Source organism: Helicoverpa zea, chromosome 12, assembly GCF_022581195.2.
Source record: "Helicoverpa zea isolate HzStark_Cry1AcR chromosome 12, ilHelZeax1.1, whole genome shotgun sequence".
Classification (NCBI taxonomy): Eukaryota; Metazoa; Arthropoda; class Insecta; order Lepidoptera; family Noctuidae; genus Helicoverpa; species Helicoverpa zea.
This window is the reverse complement of record NC_061463.1, coordinates 1492210-1504487: the sequence shown is the minus strand read 5'-3', so window position 1 is coordinate 1504487 and position 12278 is coordinate 1492210. Positions and strand designations below refer to the sequence as shown.

The following is a 12278-nucleotide window of genomic DNA, read 5'->3' as shown; positions in this document are numbered from 1 at the left end:
CACCTTGATATATTAGTTGCCAGAAATATGATAAACTCATTAAAACTATCGCTGCAGAGGTATGTATACTATAAATCGAACAATAACTAATCTATATTTACCTAAAAAAACAAAGAAATTTAATATTTTATTTTTATTTTTTTTCGAAATTTGTATGCTCGGATTAGGCATAAAAAAGTATTTTGGCCCAATTTACAGTGGTTTTTATTTGTTTTGTGTCCTTAGACTAAAAAAATTTCGCGCTCGCTTCGCTCGCACTTCCTTACATATGCAGTATGTCTCTCATTCGTTGACTTTTTCAACGGAAAACCCACCAAAACCATTAATAACATATTTAACTGAAATTAAACATTGCTATAGATATTTAAGTTCGTTACTTTAAGTTACCCATAATCTGTTCTAAGCACTTTGATATACATTATGTTGCTACCTACCCATTAATCACAAACTTTCAATACATAGGGGCCACTTGGGTAATGATTGCACTGCATTGATGCCCTAAGCAATTGCTTAGTCTGCTTATGGGCTAACCCAGGACTTCTTAGGTTACTCTAAGACTTAGAGCATTTCAAGTAAATAAAATATGTTATGTACCTATTGCAATATTTATGTATCCAAAAGTAAGTGCGTTTTCTGCAATCAGAGCGGTGCATGTACATATTTTTTTCTGTTGGACTAGTAAAATGGATATGAATTGGGTCCGGACCCCCTGGACCCCCCCCCCTTATATATTTTTTGACAAAACCCAGTATAATATGTAGTGGTAGGGCGGCATAATCGGTTTTGCACGCGGGCGAACAAACAGCTAGCGGCGGGCCTGCTAGCAGCCAAAATACATGTTGTCCGATTATCGATCTCCATACATTTAATCGTCATCATCCTCCGAGCCTTTTCCCAATCATGTTGGGGTCGGCTTCCAGTCTAACCGGATTAGCTGAGTACCAGTACTTTACAAGAAGCGACTGCCTATCTGACCTCCTCAACCCAGTATCCCGGGCAACCCGATACCCCTTGGTTAGACTGGTGTCAGACTTACTGGCTTCTGACTACCCGTAACGACTGCCAAGGATGTTCAATGACAGCCGGGACCTACAGTTTAACGTGCCATCCGAAACACAGCCAATGGTTTCTAAGATATACTTAGAAAGTACATACAAACTTAGAAAAGTTGCATTGGTACTTGCCTGACCTGGGATCGAACCCGCGCCCTCGTACTTGAGGTTGGTCCTTTACCCACTAGGCCACCACGACTCTTAATTTAACCATACATTTAATCGTAATGACAGTTTAATCGGATAACGTGACACACAGATAAAGTAACTGTATTCAGTGCCGTAACTAGCCTTTTATGCGCCAGGTGCGAGCTTTCAAAACTGCGCCCTTGAGAAATGCTCTAACCAGGCTCTGACAATAAAGTGCATAAAAATAAATCTATCTATTTTTTGTTTACGAAGGTATAGGTACTTAGTAGATTTCTTTAAGATAAAAATTGTTTATTCAAAATCTATCTCTCGCACGCTAGTGCGTCAGTAACGCCGCACGCGTAGTTAATGAATAAAATGTAAGATAAAGGGAGGACCAATGAATGTGGCCGACAGCAATGATAGCGTAACGTGAACTATATGTACATCTCCTCAGCTAGATTGACAGATTTGCTTAGAACTTCTAAGTTAGACGTGGCGCCCTCCAAATGAATATAGACAGAAATTTGTGTATGTAATATTGCGAGCAAGACAAGGTGGATTTATATTTGTCTGATGTGTCGTGACGTGACGCGTCAGAACTGTATCGGTTCCATACATAAGCCATCACAACACAACACACGTTACGCACTAGTGTGAACGTTACCATCCTACTAATATTATAAACGCGAAAGTTTGTATACATGGATGGATGGATGTTTGTTACTCTTTACAATAATATAGCACATAGGCTACAATCAGTGCCGGCTTTAATTCTACTAGCGCCCTGGGCGAGATTTCTACGGCGCCCCCAACTGCAATTCAAACCCCGCGAGCGAAGATTGCGCGAGCGAAGCGAGCGCGAATTTTTTTTTCATAGTTCACAAGTCCAAGCAAAAACTACCTAAAATGTAGCCCAATCGTACATAAGTTATTGCTGGTTGGTGAATGCAAAAACACGGGAACACAGGTTCCCGTGTTTTTGCATTGTTGTTATATTTTAGAACTCAAAACAAAAATGATTTAAAATGTTGCCCAAACGTAGATAACTCTTTGTTGGTGTTGGCGCCTATGAATTAAAATTTTGGGACTTAAAGTAGTACCATAAATAGAAACTAGAAGTTACTTTCTAATTAATAAAAGGACTTAAAAACGACGCTACCTTTTTGCTAGGGTAGACAAAAAAATGTTGAAAAATAAAAACAACTATAAAGTGAAGCAAGCCCGAAAAAGCTTTTTTGAGATTTGGATCACCAAAAGTCCTTAACATATATAATAAAAGGCGACTCTGAAGTGAAGAAGCCGCGAGCGAAGGGAGCGCGAATTTTTTTGAGTATTGGGACATTAAATTCAAAGTAGCTATATGTGAAAAAAACGTAAGTGTAAAGAAACCGCGAGCGAAGCGAGCGCGAAAATTTTTGAGTTTTGGGACATAAAAGTAGTGTATCTAACGCGCCCGGCATTGTATGACAATACATTAATTTAATTGAAATTTCTTGGTCCAGGAGCGTACCGCGGCGCCCCTGAGCCCGCGGCGCCCGGGTTATTCGCACACCATCCATCATAGGTTAAGGCGGCCCTGATGCTATCCATACATTTGGATACAGTTCTTGTAAGCTGCGATCTTTGATGAAAATTAAAACAAAAATAGGAGTAAAATTCTGATCAAGGATTGGTTGGGGGCGCCTGCGGCGCCCCTTATGTCCGGCGCTCTGTGCCGTCGCCCAACCGCGCCCTACCCTAAAGCCGCTACTGGCTACAATTTATAAACATATTGTTCAAAATACTAATCCTGCGCAGACGAAGTCGCGGGCACCAGCTAGTACTAAGTGTATGAAACCGATACCGTTCTGACGCGTCACGTCACGACACATCAGACAAGTATAAAACCACCTTTACAAGTGTTGTTGTTTCAAGATCGCTTAAAAAATGCCATATAGATAATATAGATAGTACAGAGGGCGCGTCTACACCGTATTCGCAATAAAACAAAATGTACCTACTAACTACCATGCATGAAACAAAACTAGATACTGGTCTGGTCATTTCTGCGCCCCTCCAGGGTCTGCGCCCTGTGCCTGGGCACCGCTGGCACCGCCCTAGTTACGGCACTGACTGTATTTACAATATAGTAAGGAAGTAATGATGTAATGATACAGTTTAACGATGTATCAAATGCAACGCACGTACTATTATAATGACTCATTCCTTCAATTGTTTTTTAAGAGATTGTGCATACTAGACTTTTGAAACGTCGACGGGGCGCCTTCGTCCTTTAGAGCGGTTTGTGTTAATAGGCCAGTGATGCAAACGTGCGTCGATGGAGCGTTTAAAAGATCTGGTGTGAACAGGTCGTAAGGCTGATTGGGATTATTAACAGCGTTTAGTCTGTATGAATGATGTTTGATTTTAAAGTTACTTTGGATCTGTATAAGACGTCGCTTCTGCAGTGCGTAGGTTTTCATTTAAGATGCTTACGACATAAAAAAGTTTTTATCAAGAGGAAGTCGCGTTAATTCTCGATTTCAAAGCCTATATTTTGTTAGATATTGTGATAAAGTCTAGGGAAGTTCCCGGAATGCGGATGAATTCACACAAAACATTACTCAAAATATAAAGAAACTTATTATCTGTCGACACTCACTTAAAATGCAAGCTTCGTATAAAATATTCCTTAAATGACGTAAACGGGGATTTTTTATAATTCGGACGCTCGATAAGTATGGATGTTTGGTATGCATTTAATCGCTCGACAAGCATAATTACATATACCTACTACATGCCCATTGATAAGTACTTTTCCAACCACGTTTGATTTTAATAGGATGCAGCTGAGTATTAACACTCTACAAGGACAGTCTGACTTTCTCAACCCAGTTACCGAGTAACACAATAGTCCTTAGCACATAAAATATGCTTTACGGCTTTTCCAAATCAAGGGTCGTGGTTACTACCAAAAATTCATGATGGGAATCCCCAAAGACACTTTTGTCATACCTTTTAATCAGGCCCAAGACCTGATGAGGAATGGAATCAGACTTATTCTTAGAAAGATACGCAGTCATGCTTAAATGAGCAAGACATGGGTAGGTACTCAATCTTCATTCGAATCGGTACTTTGGTTTGAGATCATAACATTTTGTCTTGTAATATTATGAAACAAAGTGCAAGGCTAAAAGGTATTTGTAGAGAATAGAGTTTATAATTAAGACGAAGTGAGTTTTGCCGTTTTACCTACATCTTTAGGCATTGTGATAAGGATGCGGACCTTTTTTCTATATGTGAAATCATCAGAATGATCTTTCCTACTCTGGGTGCAGCGTCAGACTTTTACTGACTAGAACTCGCCATGTTCCTTCTTGAGTCATATGTATATCAAAGCTTCGATAACTCGCACAAACAGTCCCGTAGGCCAGACAGGCCTCTGGCCTTGTAAAGATTGGACGAACCTTAGAGAGGTTTTTGCAACTTTTCATCCGGATGTGGGAAGTATCTAGTTCCTATTTGAATCCGGATAATTCAGTGAGAGTTGCTGTAAATTCGAGTCCAATCTATTAAGATTAAAAATTACAACAAAATTAAACTACCTATTTTATACTTCTAACGTGATTTTCATAATTGCTTTAGTATGTCTATTTTTTCCTGGGTCTTCGTACCTTCATAATCTTCAAAGCCTTGACTAAAAAGGTTAAAATCTGTTCCAGTATACCCAAGTTCTTTGTCACGGCCGACGCTAATATTATGTTTATGTCCGTAATTTTCCTTTATTTTCGTACGTCAAGAACTAATTTGGATACATCCGCGTTTAAGATTAACATAACACTGTTTGTCTTGTATCCTTATTACGTAGTTTGTGCGAATGTGAGTTTGTGCGTCATGTTGACATTAAAACTGCTGTCCCAATTTTAATGAAACTTGTCATAGTTACTCGTAGATAAAATAAAGGTATGCTAGATTTTTACTAGTAGTTTTTCAATTCTTTTGGAACATAATAACTACACAGAAAACTATTTATAGCAAAGAAAGTCGTGTTAGTTACACATTTTATAACTCAAGAATGGCTGAACTGGGAGACCAGGGAGAAGGATATCCGACATAGGATAGTTTTTGTCACCATCCGGGACGCGGGTGAAACTGCGTGCAGAGGCTAGTATCATATAATTTACAAATTCAACCAACACCACGGGAACAACCTAGCATGCCATAAAGAACAAGTTCTCGGTCACGGCCATAATAATGACCAAGTCATGTCATATCGCGAAATCTACAAGCAGTAACAATGAGACAATTTCATTGGTTTAATTGTTCTGTTCCGCCATTTAAAGACAATAAAAACTTGGTACATCACACCTGTTTTCCTTCTAAAAGTTGGGCAGAACTGTAAAAAATATATATATTTAACAAATATATATAATTTAACATACATATATGAAGCTAGTAGCTCCGCTCCGCTGCGTGAAAGAATAACAAACATACATCCATACATTCGCACAAACTTTCACATTTATAATATTAGTAGGATTTATAATACTAGTAGGATCTATAATATTAGTAGGATAGTGGGAAGTAGGATTTATTTTTTATCTTGCACTAAATCTCGAACACTGCAGCACCTACCATTTCGTTTTCAACCACCACGTTAAGGTAGATTGGCAAAAAACGCCTCAGACGTTAAGTCCGCCGTTGTACATTGTGCAGAAAGGATAAATAAATAAACTGTATGTCTGCGAAGTACTGGGATTCCTTCGCCGAGAAGTGACATATATTGGTGTGGTTTTAGCCAGTAAAGGTTTGATTCTACCAGTATGTGGCATTGTGACGAACACAAATGTTTCTTCTGGTCTACTCGGTCTAGCAAAACTGTAACAAATTGCGTGGGAACTTTTCTAAAATGTCCGTGAAATTGCAACCTTTGTGTACGAATACGTGTCAGCAGTGGACTCACATTGACACGTGCGTTTTTGTTCGAGGACAATTTTCGTGGAATCCCGCTATAGGAGCCCGGACGAACCTCCACTGAGGATATCTATTGTCTTGTGACAAAAAGGCCTAAGCATAGTTTGTTAAGAATTGCCTTAGTTTTCGAGATGGCCATGGATTGTATTGTAATTAATGCGTTCAAACATGGACCTCATAGTAAATGTAGTCTAGGTGAAGCGACTAAAAAAAGATATGTTTGAAAAAAGCTTTTTTTTATTTAATTCATATGGGTACAAGGATGTTAGAACGTATCACAGTGTTGGAAATAAGACCTTAAGGTTAATTCTTGATAAGATTTTGCACATTTGAAAACCAAAAAATATTTCAAGAATTTGCTCACCACACCACAAAAGCGGTCATAAGTCACAGTCTACAAATTGTCTAGCATTGTTCAGATTATCTTAATGAGCGCAAATTGTTCAACTGTAATTCACTACAACGCACACGACAATTTTATTAGACTGTGACAAAATACGGGACTGTATATCTATACTTCTATACTAATATTATAAAGAGGAAAACTTTGTTTGTTTGTTTGTAATGCATAAATTCAAAAACTACTGGACCGATTTTAAATATTCTTTCACCATTAGAAAGCTATATTATCTGCGAGTAACATAGGCTATATTTTATCCCGGTGCGGGCAGTAGCTCTCACGGGATGCGGGTGAAACCGCGAGGAAACGGCTAGTATTTCATAAAATTAACACAATTCTGTTTTAAGGATTACGTGACAAGGGTTGGGAATCAACGTTTGTTAATGTAAACGACTGGAAATGATTTTGAATGTATTATCAAAAGATCCCTTGTGAATGCGTGGATTAGGTATTATAAACCTGTTTAAGGTAGGCATACATTATTTCGGTGATATATAGTCACTGATTTTTGTATTTATAATAATACTATAATGCTATTCTAGGCCATTTCACTTTCACAAGCCAAACTTCTTACCGTACCCGGATAAAACATGTTTGGCAGAGTATCCCTAGTACATCAATATATCGATATAGATTCTTCTTCTTCTTTCGTTTGGATGACATGTCAAATAATACTACTACGACTACACTATGTCAGCCCAATTTGCCGCCACAGCGAGAGCACGGCCGGATGCGCTCATGAAGTCCTCCCGCGAGCAAGTTTCAGGGCACAGTGGACATGCGATTAGGTGGGACATGGTCTGCACGGCAGCTATAGATTATCATTTGTCAACTAATCGTCTTCTTATCGAGTGAGCTGCAGGTTTTAATCACCTAACAAGCATGCCAGAGTTTTCTCAAATTCGCCTGACGACCTCTGACGTTTAATTCCTCAGTAAATACTATTTAAATAAATGATGTATGTTAGTTTGTATTATATTTATATGATAGCTAATTATGTGCATGCTCGCGTGATTTACTTGTAATTAATACAAATATGTTTATTCAAATCATAGTATATTCTCCGAATCCCGCGATTGTTTTCATATTTGTGAAAATGAATAGCAAAATTCGCCTAAATATTTCAGTAATGAGAAAATATATTTTCACAGAAAAAAAAAAATATTGTACCCACAAAATTATTTATCATGTCATGTCATATCATAGACAATTTGTCAAGGTTTATTTTTTGCCCTATTGTACCAACTGGGTTTTACATTCAAATGTAATAAATACACGGATAGGTATTGTTGTGAATGATGTAAGTAAATCGTGAGAGAATTTGTAATGTGTTCAGTTTAATATGAGGATAATGTTATATGCATTATTATAATTAAATTGTTCAACGATTACAATTTATAGTATCACTACAGCGGCTTATCGATACCAAGAATCGTTTGCATTTAGAATAAATAATCCAAGTACTGACTGACGTATTTCATCAAAAGTCTCTAAAAGATTTCATAGACCAAAATTAAATGACACTTGAACATCACCATTTGCTCGATCTAAAAAATATTTAAAAGAAAAATCCATTTTCAAAACCACGAATTCGATTACCGACCGTTTGAAATCTGACTACGAGCGATTCTCTTGAGACCGATTTTGTCTAATGGCAGACATCGGCTGATAGTGTGGAATGTAATACCAAATCGATGTCGGCAAGCGTTGGGGAACCGCCTTTATCGAGAACTCGGTGGACAGTTTTATCGATGGTAATCGATTGAGTGATAGGTTCGTCGATGTAGATGTCGCGACGTGATAGACTAGGACGTCTGATGTGGCTGTTCCTAATTTTTGGAGCCAGTGAGTGACTGGTAAAAATATGGTGGAATTTGCTTTATATCTATTTTGTCTTATGACTACAATTTACCTGAACTTCGCAGTAAGTTGCTTCACGTCTATTTTCTCATAAGAGTACCTACTCCCTACAGCAGGCGTTTTCGATTGGAAAATATAATTATATAACAGAGGCGTAGGTACTTTTGACATAAAAATGAAATTAATTCCTTTTATGTCAAATGGTGACTGATAGATTTGAAAAGTCTGATGAATTTTAAATCTGCATTCTACAAGATAAGAAGAAGAATACTTACCTACTACTGAACCAAAGTCAAGGAAATAGGTTACAGTAAGAAATAGGGACTTAATTCCCTCGAGACGCGAACAAGCTCACAAGCAAAATCTAGTTCCCGATAAAATTACATTAACGGCTAATAATAATTTGATAAGATACATCAATCGACGATAATGTGACAATGTCAGCGTAATGATACGGACATCACACCGTAACGAGTTAATTAGTGCAGCCTAATGAGCCGGTTTAATGGCCCAATTGCGGTGATTAGCGCGTACGACTGTTAGAACTTGCGTAGTAACAGAAGTGATAATGTTTGCGCTTACGAGTCTTCTAGCTCTGGTTTTGTCTGCGTCCCGCGGAAATTAGATCGTGCACTTTGATCAAAAGTCGACAATAGACTGTAATTTTTTATCGAACTATTTAGTAGGTAGTTTAAACAAATAAACACTATTTGCAGTATTTAAAACAGCTTCAATATACACAAAAAAAAAGTTAGGTATCCTATTCGGTTAGTTCGTTTAAGAGCTATGTTTCCACAGACACATAGAGAATAATACTCCCCCCATACTCAGCTACCCAGCTTGATATGGGTATCTATCTACGGACCCGTATTTTCAAACTTTTAAAATTATGATAGGTAGTATAATCAAGGTGATTATAAGCTAGCTCTAGCCGTTTTCCCGTGGTTTCACCCGCATCACGTGGGAACCACTGCCCATACCGGGATAGAATATAGCCTGTATTACTCGAGAAGAGTGTATATTGCGTCCCGACAGTGAATTTTTCAAATAGGATTATAAATATTTTTCCTTGTTGGATGAATGAATGTGTTTCCTGCAGATTATTCCAGCAGCTATCAATCAGTTATTTATTATTTACAAACAAATTAAACAGTTAAGATTTACGAGCAATTTTAATCTCCAATATTAATAACACACATTATAAACAGTTGATTTATTTATATTAAGTGTCGTCCATTATAGAATAATTTAATGGTCACTGCCAAGTTTGTTATGTAAAGTAGTAATTTGCATGTGTTAATATATTATGCGGCTATTTATAATAACGTATGTTAATAGAATCGATTACAATGTTTGTATTGGCTTCCGCTAGCGATTCCCGAGGGAGCTACTTCCCGCGGCTGGGTAAAAATGAGCCTACATATGCTATTCTAGTGTATAAGCTACATAACAAATTAGCACGGGATGTAGTTAAAACTGCTGTCAGAAGTTATTAATTAACAAATATTTTCCATTCTCGGTATGATACTACTAAAACATACGTGAGTTTTTTTTTTTATGTTTTAGAACATAATTTTGCAAAAACCAGCCCTTCAGAACGAGTGGCTTTGATAGTCCTACGCAATGGGCGTACCTATGTGTTTTATACTTCAAAGGGTTTCGTTTTTAATGGTTTAATGTTAATATATACATAGGCTTATATTTTAATTAGGGCTAGATTTAAGTCTGGACCAATTAACTTTAAATATGCTTATCTCTCTTACAAATTACCTCTATCTACTTCAAAGTAAATTAAATTACCGCAGTTTAAATTAATAAAAACGGATTTTCACGGGTTCCTATAATATGTAGGAAAGCAAGCTCCTACTACAACATTATAAAGTTGAAGAGTTTGTATGCATAAACGCGCTAATGTCTGTAACCATCGGTATTTGAAAAAAATATGTTAGTGTAAAAAGGACGCGGGTGACCTCTTGCGAAACTTAGTAAGAATTTATGTACCTAAATAATACTCGGTTTTGCAGGTTTGACTCAGTCTAGGAAGCTGTCTTGTAGGAGAGGAAGCATGATAAATTAAAACATAGAAAAAGATAAAACCTCATTAAACTAGTACACTCAACGTGTGAGTAAAACCACACAAAACAACTAGTTAATTGTAATCTTTTTACTAAACTGTTGCGTGGGACGACAAACTCAGTAGCTGTTTGTATAACAGACCTCGAAGCTTAGTCCTAACTTTCCCAGTTTCGTTTATATTAGATTTAAAACTATACTCGCAACATACAGTTTACAAACATGTTGTATACTTGTTTTTATTTAAGTAGTACTAGAGTGATCTACAATTTTATTTTAGTTTAAGTATGAATTTTAAGGCAAATAAGGATGGTTAGAATCTATTTTCAAGTTAACTGATAAGGCTAGGCAAATTATGAGTTATCGCATAGATAAACCTCTTTTTTAGCATTCCGTAATGTGCTAATAAGTAATTCTGTAATGCCTGTTAAGTTTAAAAGTGACGACAGCCCAATGGCTATGATAGCGGGGCGTGGTGCTCGAGTAGTCGTCAGTTTGATTCATACTCAACCTTGCACTATTTAATTTAAGTACTTAAAACCACTCTAGACTCTAGCCCACTATCATCTCATCATAATGTGTGGCCTTTTCCAACAATGTTGGGATCGGCCCCTTGGCCAGACTTTTTGTCAGATTCACTTGCAACTGACGACCCGTAGCCAGTGCCAAAGATTTTCAAAATGACAGCCGGGATATATCAATTTGCCGTGCCTTCCGAATCACGAGGAAGTCTGCTGGCTATGTGCACATAATCTTTAAGCGCTGACAGTTGGTAAAGCATTTTTTTAAGAAAAGCGCAAACTCCAAAGTTTTTATTCCGTCCTACATCTGCCAAATAGCTGATCGTTGTAATTCGCACACTTCCATTCATCACCATACAGACTTAAATGACCAAACAATTTATCAGCCGACTAAAAGTTTGCAATGCGCGTGTATTCTTACACGTATGAAGCCACGTGCAGTTGTGTTCTCGTATAGACCACAGGTCAGTAGCTACTCTATGAATCTATTATATTACGATGACTCACTGTTTATCTGCTCATAAAAATTGCATCATGCCTCGGATTGACGTTTACTACCCATAGCTCTGATAGTGACCATAAAACTTAATCGATATTACAGTACTTGGGTATGTGATACAGTTGTACCATTATAGTAGCTTCCGCACAACGGTTTCACTTTATTGGGAACTAGGTACTTACTCTGTTCACATGGATAAAAGAAAACCTGTCCTTACAGCCAGGTACTTACCTTTACAGCCTTCGTCGATAATTAGGCTATCTAACCCTGATAAAACCATTCAAATTGGTCCAGAAGTTCCCGAGATTAGTAGCTCTATATAAAGCACTAGTGAGACTGGAAACCGACCCAAACATACTTAGGAAGAAGATAAAGCTGTAGATAATGAAATCTTCACTCGCAACCTCAACCCACTTGATATCAATTTTCGTCCAAACCACCTTCCAAAGCTAAGAAATTATTTAAATCGTATCGATGCACCCCCAGCTTCCAATAGACAGAACAATGCACTGTCTCATTGAATAGAAAACGCTTCATTGGCCCAGAAAGAACGAGAACGTTCTAGAATCGTATTTCAATTCCAAAGTATTAGAACTGAACAGTGCTGCCTCATCTAATAGCCAGCAATCTCCACATGGAGCTATTTGAAACGGTATCTGTAAGCGGTTTTTTAGCTTACAATTGTTTGAAGAATACTGCATTGTCCCGTATTTTAAGGTGCTAAAGAAGCCATGAAATTAGTAGGCTTCCAAAGACTTTAAATGTCTGTGCTTATTCATATTAATCTA

The 12278-nt window shown here is 37.5% G+C and overlaps 1 protein-coding gene across 2 annotated transcripts in view; it reads left to right on the top strand.

The window, feature by feature from the left end:
* The window catches only part of LOC124635028, a 97349-nt gene that overhangs the window by 61599 nt on the left and 23472 nt on the right, over positions 1–12278 (top strand). The window lies entirely within an intron of this gene.